Here is a 19,879-nt window from a genome sequence, read left to right on the forward strand (position 1 = left end):
CCCCTCAGACAAAATTAAGCACCACCAGTTGTGTCAACCACTGAAGTGTCACAAGTACAATAAATATGCCAAAATGGATGGACATTTGCTGTCCCCTTCAATAGTAATGTGAGCTCCATAAGGACACGGCACAACCTCTGTTCATCTCTGTACCCCCAGGACCTGGTAGAATAGTGGTCCCATAATGAGTCAGTGAATATATAGTCCCATGGGCTGCATGGGATAACAGGTGCTGAAGAATGGATATTTTCAAATCTGACAGTGATTTGCTCTTTTATTTGTTTTAGCAATAACATCAAGAGTCCCAGTTACTAAGCAGTCTCCACGTAACCGATCTGTTTCCATGATCATCATAGTTGTCGCCAGTGGCCTAATCATAATTATCTTCATCATCATCTTCTTTTTCTGGAGGAAAAAAAGACTCGATTAAGGTGAGGAATAGTCTGTCCTCTGTGGTTGTTTTTTTCTTTAGTGGGGAGCAGTGTCTGTCTTAGTCTGGTAGGGCCTTGGGACAGTGAGGGGAGGGCATACAGGAGTCTCTTCCTGAGTTGGGGCAGTGTGTGAGATCTGGAAAACCTGTGTGAGTGTTGGCTTCAGATCTTTGGTTGAGGAGTTATTTGCTCTCTAGGATAATATAACATAGGTTAATAATTTTCCTTCATATTGTAGAAGCTGTTTCATCATCAACTATGAATTCTGTGGACCATGGGAAGGCAACATCATCAGACCAACTCGTGATGGCAAGAAGTGTCCTTTGATGACAGTCTTTATTCTGCCATTCTTTCCAACAAACTGTCCTCCATTTAGGTGGAATTCAAAAGACTGTGGATGTTTTCCTTATTTATAGAAGTGTATAAATCCTGGTTTAATGAGGTTTATTTATGTGTTTACACTTATTTTTATATATACTTAAGTTACTGAGAGCAGAAACCACAAGTCAACTGTGCTAACTCCCTAGATGTCATGACCCAAAGGATGAAGGCCATAGAGTGAATTGACATGTGGATATATTAACATCTTGTTGTGACACTTGGAACAAAAGAAAGGATAAAGTGTGACATGTTTATAGCTGGAACAGTTACCCTATAAAAAATATGGTTAACTCCCATTGTGGAGAGCAGTGACAATGACTGGTAGACCAGTGTCTGAGATTTCAATTCCTGATGACTTTGTGGCTGTGGCATATTGGTGGCTGGGAAAGTTTTGGTGCAAAGCCATAGGATGCCTGGTTGCTGTGAAGACGTCCTCCCTGCTAGAGACTTATCAGCCTCAACCTTATTCTCAGGCACCTCAGCTCCTGGGAATGATGGAACTTCCTTCCTAAGGACAATGTTTCAACAGTTCTGCTGCTCCTGAATCTGCCTGTGAATTAGTAGCTTTAAACAATGGACTTTGTTGAGAGATGCACAATTCTACTAACATTGCACATTGCAAATGTAATTGAGGAAATAGTTTTATACTGTTGCTAACTCTGTAACTTCCATGAATATAAAGAATAATGCTTGCATAGTCTTTAATCCCTGATTCAGAGACATATATAATAAAGATTTCTGGTGTAATTTTTTAGACCTGCTTCTAAAGCCCTCCATCCAACTGCAGCTGTTTTATCTTCAAGATCCACGCATGTTAACTCTTTATTTCTTCCAATCTCTCATCGCCCCTCGCCAGAATCTTCTGCTAGTTTGGCCATGCTGGTCGTAGCTCCCACAGATAGGATCTATGACTGTCTTAGACCCAATTTCCATAAATAGGAGGAAAACGCCAGACACAAAAGAATCGATACTTTATGATTTAATTTATCTACATTTTAAAAAGAGACAAAACTAATCTTTAGTAATAGAAGTCGAATTATGGGGGATTTGGGGGTTTCATGATGGCAGTTTAGAGGAAGGCTGCATTCCTAGTTGCTCCATGGCTTGGGATTCAAGCAGCAGGAGTACTGCTTCTCTGCAAGGTGGGTAAAAAAGCGATTTCACTGAAACTCAATATTGGACAGTCACAGTGGCTTAGAGACTCTGAAGTTTGGGTAAGTAAAACAAAGAAGAAAGAGTACATTGAAACCGAGCTGGTTTTGGCAGCAGTGGTAGCAGCACTGGTTCAGCACAGAGGGAGAAACAAAATTAACAGATTTAGTACAGAAAATGCTGAGTGTAGACAGCAGGGAGTTGAACCATGATTTCTAATTGCCTCATGTCTGTGTTTCTGCTGGGAACCTCCTATGTAACCATTGAGGTCAAGGTGGCCCGCTTGCTATGGTGATGCCCAGCCAGAGGAAGCTCCCTGGGAAGGCGCAGAGCTGTATCATTTCAAACCTTAAACTCAGGCATCAACTTCCTGGAATAGAGAATTCTGAGCATGATAACCTCTGTGGAGAGTGGTGACAAAGAATGGGAGAGCAGTGAATGAGACTGGGGGTCTCTGATGACCTCATGGCTGTGGCACATCTGGTGCCTGGGAATGTTCCTGGGTGGCCACATAAGATGCCTAGCTGCTATAATAATGCCCTGCATGAAAAGGATCTTCATAAGAGGCTTAGCTTCAACCTTGATCTCAGGCACATAGCTCCCAGGGATAGAGGAATTCTCCTGTTAGACTACCACAATGTTTCACCAGCTCTGCTACTTCTAAGCCTGCCTGCTTAATAGTAACTTTAAACAATGGACCTTCTTGAGCATTTCACAAAGCTGCTAACATTCCACATGGCAACTGTGGATTGCAACTATGGAAAATCTCCATAGATGTTTCTTTTTTCTGTAACTTTCCTGAAGACAAAGAATAATGCTAGCATAGTCCTTAACCTGATATGAGATATACATAAATAAAAATTGCTGGCCAATCTTGAGACCTGCTTCTCTATCAGAAAGCAGCACTCCACCTAATCCCAGCTACATAATTCACAATCTGTGTGTGAATCTTCATTTTCTAATCTGTTATCACCCTTTGCTGGAACCATGAGTTTGGCCACACTGATTGCAGCAAATCTCGATGTCTCGCAATTTTCACTATGAACTTCACGTCTCTCTGCTTTGCTAAAACTTTCTCACAAATCACTTTGTGTGTGTGTGTGTGTGTGTGTGTGTGTGTGTGTTGTGCTGTGGAGCAAACCCAGAGCCTGTGCATGAGAGGCAAGCACTCTACCAAGTGCGCTATGTCCCCAGCCCACAATAACTTTTTGATGAAAAAAACTTATATAATAAACATCCTGAGCTAGCTCTGGGCTATTCATCCTCCATCAGAGGTTGAATCCCCACCTGGCCTCAGGTTTTTTCTCTATGTATGTCTGTTTGTCTTTTCTCAGTCCCCCATCACCTCTCACCAGTGTCTGAATTAATAGCCGTGCATGTCGTTGCACCTGAGTCAGAAAAGCTCCCTGAAATTAGCTGATCCAGAGGCCACACTGAGCAATGGTATTTGAAAAGTGCCCTGTGCTTCCAAATGAGTCATGGGCACCTGAGGCAGAGCCATTTTGAAGTGGCCATTCTGTGTCTGCTTCTGAGGGAGCCAGGAAATCAGAGCCCACAGCAAAAGATATGCATATCTATGCTTTGGCCCAGGGAACACTATAAAATTCTAATGTTTACCGGGCAGCTGTAGCAATCCTGGGCATAATACAGCTGCACTAATGGTCCAATAGATGCAGCAGAGAGACCAATCCAGATAATCTGATGGGAAATTCTGAATAGGATGGCTCTTGGAAAACCTCACAGGACAAAGTTAACTAGGAATACTGAAATAAATATACATACCTCGAGAATCATATTGTACATAAAAATACATACAATGTTATCAACCATTTTTTAAAATGATAAAAATTAAAGGCTCAGCCAATTAAAAATAAAAAAAGAAAGCTGGGTGTGATGGTGTATGCCTGTAATCCCAGCAGCTCTAGTGTTGAGGCAGGAGGATTGCAAGTTCAAAGCCAGCCTCAGCAATTTAACAAGGTCCTAAGAAGACAACTTAGTGAGACTCTGTCTCTAAACAAAATATTAAAAGGGCTTGGGATGTGACTCAGAGGTTAAGCGACCCCTGGGTTCAATCCCTGCTACACGTCCCCAGTGTGTGTGTGTGTGTGTGTGTGTGTGTGTGTGTGTATCATTCCTATATATGTATATATAATCACCATCCTCACATTTCACAAGCAAACAATTAAAATACAGCTTATAGTCTGCATAAAGTGTCTCCCCCATGCAAGCCTATATCCTCTGGTATTAGCCACACACTCAAGATAAAGTTTGATTAGATTTTTGTTATCCTCCCAGGATGTCTTAACACATGAGAATGTATCACCCCTCCCCCCATAAATTGATGAATAATGTCACTTTTCTATTAAAAAAAAATCGTTGTACCAGTTAGCACTCCTAGCATAGTAACAGTTCCACTTCCCTTTCCAAAGCTGGGCCTTAACAATTACAAGTTTTTACAAAAAATTGCTCTCCATGAAATGATGCAGTTTTAAATTGGATCAATTTGCACAGCAATTTATTCTAAGAAATTGTATAGAGGTTTGTACATGTATAGTTATTCCAAAGAGTTTTTTTTTTTTTGGTTAAAATAACTCACAGGAGACTTTCTTTATCTTCATCAACAGACAGCTAGTTACATATAAATCGTCAGTCATTCCATACATTGCCTTACAGAGTTAAAAAGAAAAGTACATGTACAACGCTACAACGCGCTGGTCTGGGACTATCTTGAATATGTATTATTTTAAGATATAAACTGAGAATAGCTGAATGTATACGGGCTCATATTTGCTTTGAAAATAAGCATTAACACACAGACCCAGCTCTCCTTTTCATAGTGAGAACAGTGTTCCTATAACCTATTCCGAGTTTGCCTGTTTGCAGAAAAATAAATGTATTAGTCGTCTACTGCTGTGATTCTGTAGTGTCCAACAGTCAATCAATCTTATTGTCAGATCAGAACAAGAACAGAGTCCCAGCCAGAAGCTTGAAGGAGTCCCTGCTTTGGTGGCAAACAGCTGGGAGTTCGCTGGACAGGTCTAAGCGGTGCCAATGTCTCCGCCCCAGCTCGCCTGGTCCAGCTTCCAGGCTCGAAATGAACACTTGCTCCTCATCCACCTCCCACGGAGTACAGCAGAGGTTACCCGACAAGACGTCACCACTAGACACAAAACTCCTGTGCTTTTTTAAACACACGTTTAAAAAGAAGAAGAAAAAAGCAGCACAACTCGATTGGAAAAAAGTTGCAAACCATGTTTTTGATAAAACCATTTTCTATGGAAAGAAAAGGGAGGAGGCTTGAAACTCGGGTGTAGAAACCTAGGGAAAGCGGCCTCTGTCCGTTAAGTAAAAAGTCTGAAATTTATCACCAAACCTCTGCAGCAAAGGCAGGAGAAGCCTCGGGAAGCTGCGCTCCGCGACCTGCCCCGCCCTCAGCAGGCCTCCCAGACCTGCGACCCGCCCCGCAACCTCCTCCCGCCCCTGTCCCGCGCCCTGTCCCCCGCACCAAAGGTCTACGTGCCCGGCCCCTCACCTCGCCCCGCCCCTGTCCGCGCCCAGTCCCGCGCGCGGTACCCGCGCCTCACCTCGCCCCATCCTCTAGCTTCATCTCGCCTGGAGCCTCACCTCGCCCTGCCCCAGGCCGCGCCCTGTCCCGCGCGGGGTACCCGCGCCTCACCTCGCCCCGCCCCTGTCCCGTGCGCGGTCCTTGCGCCTCACCTCGCCCCACCCCTGTCCCTCGCACAGAAGGATTACGCGCTCCATTCCGCGCGAGGCCCGCACACGTCGGCACCCTCTCGCGCTCTGTCTAGTCCAGATATGGATGTGGGTACCCTCACCTGGCTCTTTTCTGTCAGCCTGGCTCTGCTTGTGCGGCTGGACTGTTTCTGAGCAGCGCCCACCGGTGAGTTCCCAGATTACAATTTAAGGGGTGTGGCAGAGGATCACTGGGACAGGGTTCCAGTCCAGACACCTGATCGCGGGACTGAGCCTTGGTCCCCTCCCCAGGCCCCTCCACCGCCCCCGCGGGTCCAGTCCCACCTGGTGCAAGTGTCTGGCTCCCCTCCTGAGACCCTCCAGAGGAGCAAGAAAGAAAAAAAAAAATAGTAAGGGCCAGAGGTGGGAGAAACATAGGGAAGGAGACCACAAGCTGGCAGTCTCTGGTGACATCTGGCAGCCAGGAAGCAGAGCCAGAGCCACAACCCCCAGGACCAGGTGTTGTCGTGCACAGGGGCGTGATCCCCCCAGGGTCAGGACAACAGACACTCCCAGACCCAGCTCTGCTCTGCAGACTTTCACCCACTGCAAACCCTCAGCATCCCAAGGCTGTTGACTCTTGAACTTCCCACCACACTTTGCCTGGGGGTCTCAGCACATGCCCCCACAGAGCCTCACCAGCCACCAGCCACAATCACATTTCTGTGATTCAGTGAGCCACCACCCAGCTCACCTCCCTTCACTCCTTTTCTCATCTAGCCACGCCCCATCCAGGGCCTCCCTACCTTCCCTTCCTCCTAGGGACCCTAACCTCCTCCAGGACCACCTGGCACCATATGCCTCTGCCTGAGGACACAACCGGCAACATCCCCCACCTCACCCAAGATCCTAAAGCAAGAGCAGGGGCCCCATTTCTCTAATGACCCTGGTGATGTTATAGAGCTGGGGTCTTCCTAAAAACTGAGGCAGCTGGAAGACCCCCATCTTCAAACCCTGATTCTTTTGATCAACTCAGAAAGGTTACAGACATATTGCTCAGAGTAGGAAAAGGGATATTCTCAAGGGAGAGAGTGGGTCCTCTCAGAGGGGAGAGACAAAGAGCACTCTCCTGTGCTCCAGTTCTTTTTTTGGGGGGTGGGGGGCTGGAAAGTTTCCAGAGAGTCCCACCCAGGCCCACCTCTTGGCTTTTGACTGACAACAGGGGGACATCAGAATTTCAAGTCTGCTTTGCCATGACAACTCTGTCACCCTGGCCCATGCTGACTGGTTCTAATTGGATTCTTAATCATTTTTACAGGTTTTATGGTTAGGAGGAATTATCTTTATCTTCCAGAATCTGGTCTGTGAAGGGACACATACCTTGGGTTCTTCTTGTCAATGTTACTTCCTGCCTGAATTTCCTAGTTTGCTGAAGAATCTGACATATCCTTTCCACTTTGGTTAGGCAGGGCTGCAGGTAAATTGTTTTTTGGCAAAGAAAGCATGTGGGGGTGAAGAAAGCATGTGGGAGTCAGCACAGTGGGACATTTCATAGAATTATTCTCTTAACGTGTGTTCCTACCCTCCTCATCTGTCTGTTCCCTAACAGCAATGGTACATCTATACATTTCTGTAGTAGCATCTGTAGACTTCTGACCTTGGATTCTAGGCTCATCTAACTCTTGAGGATCCAGCATCATGTAAGGGTATAAAGTAGGCACAAGTTGTTTACTTTCTCCATAAAGGCAGATAGTAAGGGGTGGCAGGCCTCTGCAGGCCACACTATAACTGTCTCTGTATCAAGTACTCTTGAGAGCAACTGAAGACTACATGTAAATGAATGGGGTACTGGATTTTCCCACTGCCCTAGTTTTCTGACCCTAGATTAGAGTGTCTCCAATGTCTCCAGTGTTGGTGCCCATCCTCACGCTGTCTTTCCCAAGTGATTCTGCAGATGCATATTTTAGAGTGAGCAGCAGGTCCTATGCTCCTGTGGCTTCAGATGGTCTGGTTTTTAGGAGGGGTTCCTGTAGATTGAGGCCTACTGTACCCCCACCCCCACACACACCCTTTGCTGCCCAGTGGATTCTTCGGTTCATGTGGATTATAGGGTACACTTCCTAAAGCCACAGGTGTGAGCTCAAGGTGAGGTGATACACTTAGTAGAGGACAAATGTGTGTTCTCCAGGATGAGATACTATTTAAACATACTGCTCTGGGGAAAGTAGTGTCAGAAGATTGTACTTGACCTTCCCTACTAGGGTAGCCCTGACCCCACAGGTGACTCACTAAGTCCATGGATGATTCATTTCAGTTACAAATTCAGAGAATTTGAAATAACCATTGAATGGGTCTATGGCCCCAGACCCCTAGGAGAAGAACCTGGGACAGGTCCAATCCAGCAACCTCCACCCCCAACATACACCAGAACAAAAGGGGCAGAAAGGCAGGACAGAGGCCAGGCTCTCTTAGGCTATTATTCCAGGCAGTTTTCTGTGATTTTTTTTCCCCCAGGTTTAGGGCTGGTGTCCATGACCCACAGTGAGATGACCTGCAGCTGACAGGGGCCAGGATGAGGAACAGTGCTAGGAGTGCCAGCTCTGAGTTTAAAGACTGAAATCTTTTGACCCTTTCCTCTGGTGTCTTGCTATCCTTGCACACCAGCAGCAACGCCTTTGGCACCTTCCACTTAGTTCCTGATGGTTGAGAACTTGATCTTGCAACTTCATAAGGATCTTTCACATACTTTACCCCTGACAGGCCTACTTCAACTTCCAAATTGTATAATAATCCAGAAAAACCATTCAAAGGTAAGACTGTGTTACAGTAAACTGTCTTTCTCTTCGACAGGTTTATACCCATGCATGGCACATTCAGCCAAGCTCTCTCAGCTCCAAAGACTACTAGTAAGATCAATGCTTCATGGCCCATGTCTTAAAGGGCCAATAACAAATACAAAAAAAAAATGAAGATAGGACCACCAAAACCAAGGATGAGAGACAGGAACCTTTAAAACAGACAGATGTGCATGTACAAATTTCTTCAATATGTTTCCCTAGAGATACCTATAGGATCGATGCAGTATTGGCTGAAGAACCCAGCATATTTCCATTTTAAGATTGGGAGTCATCTCATCACAAGGTCATCAAAACATCATTTCTGTTTTACTGTAAAGTCCTAAGATTTCTATTTGGCCTGACCACACCTTGATGTTTTAAACTTGCTTAGAACTCCTGCCCATGTTTTGAACTTACCCATGCCTTGTTCTCCCTGACCAGTTACAACCCTCCCTGAAATCTCAGCTGCTCCTCATTAACTTTGATGTTGGAATCTCAGTTTACTCCCTACCTTGAGCTGTTAAGCCATGTAGATCATTAACCTGCTTTCTGCCCTTATATTATGCTTGCCAGAACCCTGTCAACTGTAAGCTCCCAAGACACCCACCTTTGTAAATTTTTGTGTTATAAAAACCTTCCTGCTCTTAGACCAGACACTGTTCTCTGGCCCTGCATTTGGATGAGGTGGTCGCTGATCAGCTCTCTTGTGTACACAATATAAACTTGCTTTAATTTGGTTTAAAATTGGAGTCGGTGGTCTTTTCTTTGCCTCGTATGTTCAATATGGCCATATCTTAAGAGGAGCAGTAACAGATACAAACAAAAAAGATGACCAGAGGGAATTCCCAAGCCCACAGCTAACAAGCAGATCAGAGCATAGAACAAATCAGAAGAGAGTCAGAATCCCGAGGTTCCAGAGTTCTACTTTATGGTGACTTCTACACCAGTAGTGCCACAGATGTCCACACCAAAAGGGACCAGTAGTTTCCATGAAGAGGAACCCAATATCTGTAATAAAGGGTCTCGGCCTGCACACTGGGGACTTACCAAATAATCAGGGTGTTGCAACTTCACTTAAAAGTTCTGATTCAGGGGAATAATAAGAATTCATACCCCATTTGAAACAAATGTATGATATATGATATGTCAAGATCAATGTAAAGTTTTGAGCAACCAATAAATTTCTGATGTTTAAAATAAAATTTTAAAAGTTTTGTTTCCTTTTTCTTGAAGTGGACCAAGATGGAGCAACCTGTACCATTAGGATTCAGGGAGAGAAAGTGGGAGTTCCCTGAAACAAAAGGACCTTCAGCAGCTGCTGAGATGGTCCCTCAGTCTCCTCCTATACTCACAGAAGAGCTCCTCTGGTTTGATTCGAGGCAAACGCACTTGTCTCCTATCTCTCCTGCAGTTGGTTCTCAGAAAGTTCACCAGCAACCTTGCATCCTCAGCATGGAAGTGGGGTTCTTCGCAGAGCCAGGCCTGCCCAAGAAAGCTATAGTGGGGCTGTTCTTGGGTCCCATCTGGGGAGGCAAATTTGTTGCTGAAATCTCAGTCCTTGTCCCCAATGCCAATCCAATAATAAGAACATGATTTGAGAAATAGGAAAAAGATTTATTGCTGTGCTAAAAGAGGAGAAACACAGGGGACTCCAGCTTCAGAGTCTGTGATTCTGTCCATCAACAGAAATAGGAGGCTTTTAAAGAGGCAATTCAAAGGTGTTCTCTGTTGGAGTTACAATTCACTTATTAATTTGGAAGATAGTCATTTATGAGATCTGCTGTGACCATCCCCAAAATCTGGGGCCTATGGTGGGTTTGTACTCCAGGACAGACAACTCTGCCTAGAATGGGGAAGTAAGGCAATTCTATTTTCACTGAAATTAGGCAGGAGGAGATTAAGGAGAAGGAGGGAGAGAGGAAGAGAAAGAAAGATGTCCATTTTAAACATCAGTTGCAGTGGCAGAGCAGCAAGGGCTGTTTTCAAAGCACAAAGTAGGCCCCTGATACATTGGGACTAAAGGCCATTCCTGTTATAATGTGGCTGAGAAGTTGTCTGCAACTTCATTGCCCATGTCCTGAGACTCTCTGTGAGGCTAATTTAAAAGGGATGGACTTCTTATTCTGGTGGAAGAAATGTCTAGGCAGCATAGCATTCAGGTGATGGCATGGATATTACTGGTGGCTTTTAGACAAATTGATTGTGATAATTAGGAGCAGAAAACAGAGCAGAAAGATTTTAAGAACTTGGACTTAAAAGTTGGGAGCAAAACTGGGGCTAAGGAAGTTGCAAACATTAAAGACAAATCTGGCACTGCCACTAAAGAAATGCTAAAGATCTTGCCTGAGACAATGAGAAAGATGGCTTGAGGGCATCTCAGGAGCTGGCAAGACCACACCCATCTCAGGCTCTAAGGAATAAAAGTCAAAATTCTCTTGAATAGAGACCAGTGGGGCATCCTTCTTGGATAAGGGGTTTTTCAAGTTGCTCAGCCACCCAGATGCTCAGAAGGTGCTTCAGCCAGGGTACTTGGAAGCTTGGCTACTGCTTGAGATGGCTGAAGACCTTGGCATCAACCACTTGGTGCTGGTTTGGCAGGAATGCAGGATGCTGGGGTTCAGGGGACAGGAGGTTTCCACCAAGATTTCAAAGGAAGGCCTGAGAGGCCATGAAAAGTGCAGCACAGTCAGTCTCTGCGGGCAGCCCCTGAGAGGGCTTAGAGACTTGAGTGGACACCAAAGCTGCCATGGAGAACCCTGAGATTAAGAAATGACAGTAACAGGAACATTTCCTAGGAAAGCTGCATGAATTGAGCAGAGATGAGCCAACAGAAAGGCCACTTGGGCTGTGATCAACAAGGCCACAGCGTTGGAGCTACACAAGCCCTTTGGAGGGGACATCATGCCATGTGCCCCCGATGCTGGACACTGAATTACAGAACATATTTGCCCAGAATTTTGGTCTTGCTTTGGTCCCATTCCTTCTTTCTATGCCCTGATTTTTATAAATGGAAAATGTTTATTCAGTGCCTTTATGTATTGAATATTTGTAAATTGCTTTTAATTTTATAGGCGCTTCCAAAGTGAGATCAAAAATATCAGAACTCTTGAGATTATGGGGACTCTTGGGCGTAGATTAAATGTACTTTGCATTATCAGATGAGTGTAAGCTTTTGGGGTCCATGGATAGAATGTTATGGTGTAGATGTGAGGTGTCCCCCAGAATCTCACAGATAAGACAATGCAAGAAAGTTCAGAGAAGAAATGATCTGGCTGTGAGAGCCTTAACCTAATCAGTGAATTAATCGCCTGAAGGAATTAAATGATTGGTAAATGGAGGAGGTGGGGCATTGGAGGCATAGCTTTGGGGTATATATTTGTATCTGGTGAGTGGAGTCTCTTTCTGCTTCCTGGCCATTATGTGAGCTGCTTCCCTCTGTCACATTCTTCTGCCAGGCTTGAGAAATGAAGCCAGCCTTGTATGAGCCATCCTGAAACTACGAGGCCCCAAATAAAATTTTCCTCCTCTACAATTGTTCTGATTGGGCCTTTTAGTCAGAGCAATGAGAAAGCTGATTAAAACAATCCATAAATGGATTAATCCATTAAGGAGGTCGAGTCCTTATGAACCAATCATCTCCCAAAGGCCCTGCTTCTGAACACTGCTGTTTGGGGACCAAGCCATTAACACATGACCTTTGGGGGAACATTCAAGATCCAAACCATAACAGAACACCTTCACTATATCACATTTAGATGCATAAACCACTGCTCTGCCTTTAGAAAAGATCCCTGCCATGTGCTCAGATGTTCATCAGGATTCCATTACAACCACCAGCACCTTCACCACCTCCACCACACAAGTGCACAGGAGTGGAACCCTGTGAATTGCATCCATTTATTTTGAGTCCAGAGCAGAGAGTAGAAGAGACTAGAAATTGAACACCTTACAAAACAAAGTTAAGGACCCCAACTCACTACTCTATTCAAATTGTGGAGATAAGGACATGCATAACTTAGAGTGACATGGACTGCAGCTTCTCTCAGGGCCCCAGAAACATGCTGGCCATCCTAGCTCTCACCTGCTGCAGTGTCCAGCTGGTGAAGGAGGAAGACTGGTCCCTGGTGCTGGAGAAGCAGGAGCAGGACAAGAAGAAGCTGCAGGAGGAGGGGAGAGGAAGGGCTCTGCTCAGCTGGTCCTGCGCCCTGAGGCCTGACTGGCAGAGGGCAAGACTCTCCAACCCCACACACTCTCCCAGCCTTGCTAATGTGGGTGTGAGGAGAGAAGTGCATTGATCATGTCTCCTGTTCAAGGATAACAAATTTCTAACCTTCACATTCTATTCTTTTTCCATCTTTCATAAAATCTGGAAAATAAAATCTACTGTGTTTCTAAAACTGAGCATCATACTTACAATCAACAGGTAGGAGAGCTTCCCTCGGAGAATAAAATGATCAGGATTCTCACCTGGAAGGATGGGATCATTTGGGTTTATTTGATATTGTTGGGTAGGGTAGAGAGGTATATGGGACAAAACAATGTGTAAAAAGTTAGCAATGGAGGTCACCTTGGTGATAAATACTGTGAGTTACCTAATTTAATGTGTGTGAAGCACTGAGACATGCCTTGCTTACAGCAAATGCTCAGTAATTGCTTATCATCTTCATCATCACCGTCATCATCCCAGCAGGATTTTATTTCTATTCCAGGCTTCCCATTTTGTAGGTGAAAAGACTAAGACCTAGAGATAAAGGATGGGCTATCCCAAGGTCAAAAATCAGTTGAGGAATACTACTCAGAGTCCACAGGACTCTAATCCATGACTCCTTCTGAAACAAAAATCCCAGTGAGAAAAGCTTGGACCGAGTCCTATGCGGCCACAAGCTGAAGTTGAATCTCTCTCTCCAGTGTCCCCAGCCATGTGGTCAGTACTCCAGGGACTTCACCATGTCTGTGGCTCTTCCCAGGAGCCTCCCTCCCCACTACCCTGAGCTCACTTTGATGAGGTCTCAAGTGACACTCCCTACCTCCCCCCAGCCACTACTAAGGTGACAAGGGGTAAATGTATTGCCAGTGTGGACCTAGTGAGATGGATGACTTCCTAGGGTCTTGGAAAATGGAAAAGACCAAGTGCACAGAGAAGTCTGGTGCAAAACGGATAGAGTTACCTTTAAGGGCATGCTTTATGATGAAAGGCCAGGCACATGATAGAGCAGAGAAGTGGGCCGCAGAAAAGGAAAAAAAAAAACAGCTGTCAGAGATCATGACACCTGAGCTGGGGCAGGAGTCCAGAGAGAAGGAGACAGGGACAGTGGACCCCCAAGATGACTCTCTAGCTTCACAAGGCCCAGCTGTTCTTCCCCCAAATGCTCCCTGAATGACCCCAGTGTCCTGACAAGAACCCCCCACTCTCAGGTTTCTCTGCGGGGCTTTTCCATTTCTTCCCTGCCCCTGCATCCTCCCCATTCCTCTCACTCATCTTTCTTTGGCTTGAAGACAAAGAAACACCTCCATATGTTTAAAGATGTTTTGATGCAGGTGAGAGGCTGTTTGCTAATGATACAGGGTGTGTCCTGGCAGCCAAGGATATAAAGGCCATTGAGCACATGCAGGAATCTCATTGGCTTGTCAGCCAGTGTCTCTACTCCTCCCCTTACCTACCTACCTTTCACCTCAGCCCTTGACTTCACTCTGCCCTGTAGAGATGGCATTCTCCCTGCTCCATACCCAACACCTTCCCACAGAGACTAAGCTTATATCTAATGTCAGTTTCAGGCACTTACAGAGTGGCATCAGCAATTCCATCCCAGTCAAGAGTTCCCTGGGTAGAGGCTCTAGTGAATGTAGTGTGGGTGCCAAACCCAATGGCTGAGGTCAAAGCTGCAGGATCTGAAAGTGATGGGCGGTGGGGGATAATGGGAAGTATTTTCAGTACACCATGCATTTCAGAGCTCAGGCTGAGGAGTTTAACCACATGGGTTCATATCCCAGAGTCCACCACTGCCAAGTCATTTAAGTTTATTACATCCTTGTTTCCTCCTCTTCAAAAGGGGAATACTAACGGTACTTTACCATCTGTTGTTCTGCAGGTTGAGTTATTAACACCAGGACAGCCAGAATAGTATAAACACAGATCAGTGCACTATAGTAATGACCTATCACCAACTATCCTTGCTGGCAACCTAATGCTGGGTTCACAATATCTGACTACTCCAATAACTCAAGAAAATGACAAAGAAAGCACACAACCACACAGAATTACATTTTCAATAATCTGGGAGACAGCTCTGCGACCTCAAGTGTCCTTGGAAAGAGAGAGAGCCAAGGAATTCTTCATTCTGATATAGGGAACACACAAGGGGAGGTTCCATGGAACATTCTATCCCAAAAAGGGCAAAGGGGTAAGATTACAAAGGAACAGGTGCTGTGGCTCAACCCTTCTGGGTGCAGCCTACTCCTAGGGCTAGGCCTTGTTATCCCAGTGAGGGAAAAGCCCAAGTCAGGAGTCATGGCATTGCTGCACCAGACTACAGTGATCTGTCACATCCCCATGGTGCATCAGGACTTAAAGATGCCTGCATTTGGATTGGCTCCCCACAATGACCCTTGACCCTTGTTATACTCTCAGCATGAATAATCCACCCCACAACAAACCTTGGCTCTCTGCCATCTGACATTGCCCCACAAGCTGAGGAAAACCAGCAGTATACGTGCCTTTCTCAGAAAGCCCTGTCATTGCCTCCTTCTGCTTTTAGCCTTTGTTCAGGATTCTCCCTGATCTATCTCCTGGGGTGGGGTTTCCTGTGTGCTGCAGAGAGTTGCCCCCGGTGAGTTCAGAAGATGTGGCACCTTAGTGATCTTCCAGAAGGACAAGGCATATTCTCTCCAAGAGGAATGGATCTCAATCCCTGGAGGGGGCAGGAACTTTTCTAGACTTATTCCTTCCTTAAGCGCTCTGCCTCAGCATTAGAGATAAGGGCTGCTCCCCAGAAACTCCACCTATGAATCTTTAGAGCTCTTTTCCCCCCCAACAGATCATCACTGTTAGTGTTAATAATTCCTCTTCTTAAACATTGATTGCCTCTACTTCCTCATATTAAACATTGCCATTCCTCTGTGGTTTGAGTCTCCTGACTGGACCTAGGCTGACACCACTGCTCTACAAACCATTATTCTGCATTCTTTTGGCACAGCCAGTGAGTAATTCACACAGATGCCCCTTCCCAATGCATACTTCTCAGTCTTCCCTAAAACTGTCAGTAAGGTAAGCATAGTTGTGCACACCTGTAAGCTCAGTGATTTGGGAGGGTGAGGTAGGAGGATCACAAGTTCAAGACCAGCCTCAGCAACTTAGTGAGGCCCTAAGGAAGTTAGCATGACCCTGTCTCAAAAAGAAATAAATGATTTTTTTATAGGACTGGCAGTGTAGCTCAGTAGTAAAGTGCCCATGGGTTCAGTTCCCAGTGTCAAAAAAAAAAATGTTTTTAATAAAACGTGAAAACATGTGGTTGTAGCTCAGAGGTAGAGCACTTGCCTAGCATTTTATGGACACTGGGTTTGAATCCTAGCACCACATAAAAAATAAATAAAATGAAGGTATTATGTCCATATATAACTAAAAAATTATATTAAAAAAAATAAGGGCTGGGGATTTGTCTCAGTGGCTAAGTGCCCCTGAATTCAATCTCTGATACCAAAAAAAAAAAAAAAAAAAAAAAAAGTAAAACCATGGACTGGGGCTGTATCTTGGTGGCAAAGTGTTTGCCTAGCATGTGCAAAGCCCTGTATTTGATACTAAGCATTACATAAAAATAAAATAAAAAGTAAAACCATGTAATGATATTTCCCAATATTTTTCATAAGATTAGTACACCGCACATGAGATCACCTGAATAGATAAATGTTATTGCCCCTGTACACCTAACCCAGGATGCCTATTCAGGAGCCTGAGGAGCACTCTTCTTTTCTCTTGGAGTTCTCTTCATTGGTCTTGATTCACAAATCTTTGCAAAAAAAAAAAAAAAAAAAAAAAAAAAAAAAGAATTTTTTCTGGGTCTCATTTCAAGAAGACTTGCTAGAACTCTCCTCTAAACCAGCACTTCTCAATTATAGATGATTTTGTCCATTGTGGAACATTTGTCACTGTCTGAAGGCAAATTTGACTATTACAACTGGTGGAGGATGTTATTCATCCAGTGAACCAGGTTTGCAGCTCCAACCAATCTACATAGCACAGGGCAACTGCCCATGGCTAAGAACTATCTAGCCAAAATGACAGTCATGATCAGACTAAGAAACTTCACAGAATTTGGTTTGGCTAGTAGTGCCCATTTCCATTTGGTGAACACATTTCCATTACCCACACACATAACACAATTTCAACAGTGGTCTGTCTTATTGTGTACATGTTCATCATAGACCAGGAATGGAATTTATTTGCACTGAAAATGGGAACTCACTGAGAACAAACAATAAGGATTCTCATTATCCTGGCTCCTCCCACAGCCCTGACACTCCCGTTTTCCTGTTACCAGGTCTATTCTCTTCCTCTAACTCCAAGATTCACTCCTCTTGGCTGAAAACCATTATTCTTATCCAAAGTAAAGTTAGTAAAACCATTCAGTGCTTGAAGCTGTCAAACATGAATGGCAATACAAGAGTGACACCCAGCAAGAGATGGTGATCAGAAAAAAACGGAAAGGACCAGACCCTGAAAAATTACAATAATTACAATAAAAATTACAATAATTTTGGTTATAAACCAAATTATTGTAATTTCTGACTGTAAAATTGATTCATACTGATCACACACCATTTAAACAGTAAGAATATATAAATAACAAAACAACTTACATGTACATTAACAACTCAAAGATAGTTAGTGTGGATAACATCAGGAAGATAGCCAAGTAGGAGCACTTCAGCTTCATCCTGCCCCACTCATACAAATCACCCAGCAAACAGTCACAGACAAGAACACTACCCTGGTTGTCTCAAAAACTTGAGAGTGACCAGAGACAAATGTTTGAATCCAGAAAAGCAGGGTTCAAACGGTAAGAGAGACCCTCTGCTTTTCCCGTGCTCTCCCTCCCCCAGCTGGAATGAAACCACACACAGCCCATCCCCCTACACACAAGGGTTTCTATAGTGGAAAATGTAAGGTAGAGGTGGCCGTCAGTTTAACCACCATTCTGGATCCCTTCACAAGAGGCAGGCCCCCATCTAGCCCCGCAAAAAATATTAGGAGCGCTTGCAGAACTTGATCAACTGTAGCAACTATAAACAAAGAAGGAGGAGAGAGATGCCCTATGCTCTGGCCCAGGGAACACAGTAAAATTTTGACCTGTGCCGGGCGGCTGTGGCAATCCTGGGTATACAGCGGCACCTAGTGGTCCAACAACTGCAGCAAAGAGACCAATCCAGACAGCCTGGTATGACTTTGAACAGAATGCCTTTTGGAAAACTCCACAGGACAAAGTTAACTAGAAAGACTGGTTTAAATATACACGCTTCCGGCATTATAGTGTACATGACAAATGCACACAATATTATCTGTCCATTTTTTAAAATAGTAAAAATTAAAGCCTCAGCCAATTAAAACTAAAAGAGAGCCAGGTTCAGTGGCACATGCCTGTAATCCCAGCAGTTCTGGAGGCTGAGGCAAGACTGTAAATTCAAAGCCAGCCTCAGCAGTTTAGTGAGGCCCTAAATAAGCAAGTTAGTGAGACCTGTCTCTAAATAAAATATGAAAAGGGATTCAGATGTGGCTCAATGGTTAAGCACCACAGATTCAGTCCATGCTACCCAACACTCCATATATATACATACATACACACACATATATGTATATGTGTGTGTGTTTGTGTATATATATGTAATCACATTTCACAATCAAACAATTAAAATACAGCCTATAGACTGCATAAATTGTCTCCCCCATACAAGCCTGCACTCTCTGTCTCTGGTTTTAGCCACACACTTAAAAAGATTTATGGGATTATTTGTTATCCTTCCAGGGAGTCTTAACTCAATTTCAACACATGGGAATGTATTCTTCATTGGATATTTTGTTATTTTATGCTTAGGATGAACACTGTCACAGTCTTGTTAAGAAAACTTATACCAGTTTGCACTCCTACCATAGTAACTGTCTCACTTCCTTTTCCAACGCTGGGTCTTAACAATTACAAGTTTTTACAAAACATTGCCCTCCATGAAATCATGCACTTTTAAATTGGATCAATATGCACAGCAACTTATTCTAGGAAATTGTACACAGGTTTATACACATAAGGTTATTGCAACATTTTCTTTTTGTTACAGTAACTAATGGGAGACCATCTTTATCTTAATCAACAGACAACTGGCTGCATATAAATCTGACAGTCATTCCATAGCTTGTCATGCAGAACTAAAAAGAAAAATATCTGTACAATGTGCTAGTCTGAGAGGACTTCAAAGTGTATTATTTTAAGACATAAACTGAATGTAGCTGAACGTATATGGGCTTATATTTGCTTTGAATATAAGCATTAAACATAGACACAGCTCTCCTTTTCCTAGAGAGAATAGTGTTCTCAAAACCTATTCCAAATTTCTCTATTTGTAGAAAAAAATAAATGTATTTGAAAAGCCACAACACTGGGATAAATCTGAAACCCATTTTTGAAATCACTACGAATCCTACTACCTTTATGGTAATTGTTTATATAGATACACAGGTAAAGGTATATGTATAAACTGTACTTTTGTGTCTCTCATAAATCAATAAGCGGGGTGGGGTGTGGCTCAGTGGTAGAGCTCTTGCCTAGTATGTACAAGACCCTGGGTTCAATCCCCAACATACTAAAAATAGTAAATAAACAAAAATAAATCAATAAGCAAGATATAATAGTATTGGCTGGGGTTGTGGCTTAGTGGTAGAGTGCTCACCTAGCACATGTGAGGACCTGGATTTGATCCTCATCATCACAAAAAAATGATTAATTAATCAAAGGTATTGTGTTCAACTACAACTAAAAAATGAGTATTTAAAAAGAAAAAGATATAATATTATTTTTGCAGGTTTTCAAACCATAACTAAATGGCATTTCAACTGTAGGGTGGACAGGGGAAACAGTAGCATGACATCCATTCTTTCCACTGTACCTAATAGAGCTAAACACTCCATTTCCCAGACTCCTTTGCAACCCAACTCCTGGAGGTGCTTTAGATTCTCTCAATCCAGGGGCAGAACTGGAGCAGAGGCCTGGCATCTGTTGTTCCTGCATCCACACTGGTTATGAAGATATGTGGTTTCTTTGCTGTACCATTAACAGGGTCCTGGACTGTGGTCACTGGCTTGGAAGGGTTGAGAGCAGGGCCTGTGGCATCCATTCTGAGGGT

General features: G+C 44.0%; 1 long non-coding RNA gene across 2 annotated transcripts in view; it reads right to left on the reverse strand.

The window, feature by feature from the left end:
• Positions 1-267: 267 nt before the first annotated feature.
• The window catches only part of LOC113177823 (uncharacterized), a 35,679-nt gene continuing 16,067 nt past the window's right edge, over positions 268-19,879 (reverse strand). For both annotated transcript variants that reach the window (XR_013344174.1, XR_013344173.1), the window contains exon 3: positions 268-405. This is a non-coding gene — a long non-coding RNA (uncharacterized LOC113177823). The remainder of the gene's footprint in view (positions 406-19,879) is intronic.

The sequence above is a fragment of the Urocitellus parryii genome, chromosome 8 (assembly GCF_045843805.1).
Source record: "Urocitellus parryii isolate mUroPar1 chromosome 8, mUroPar1.hap1, whole genome shotgun sequence".
Lineage (NCBI taxonomy): Eukaryota > Metazoa > Chordata > Mammalia > Rodentia > Sciuridae > Urocitellus > Urocitellus parryii.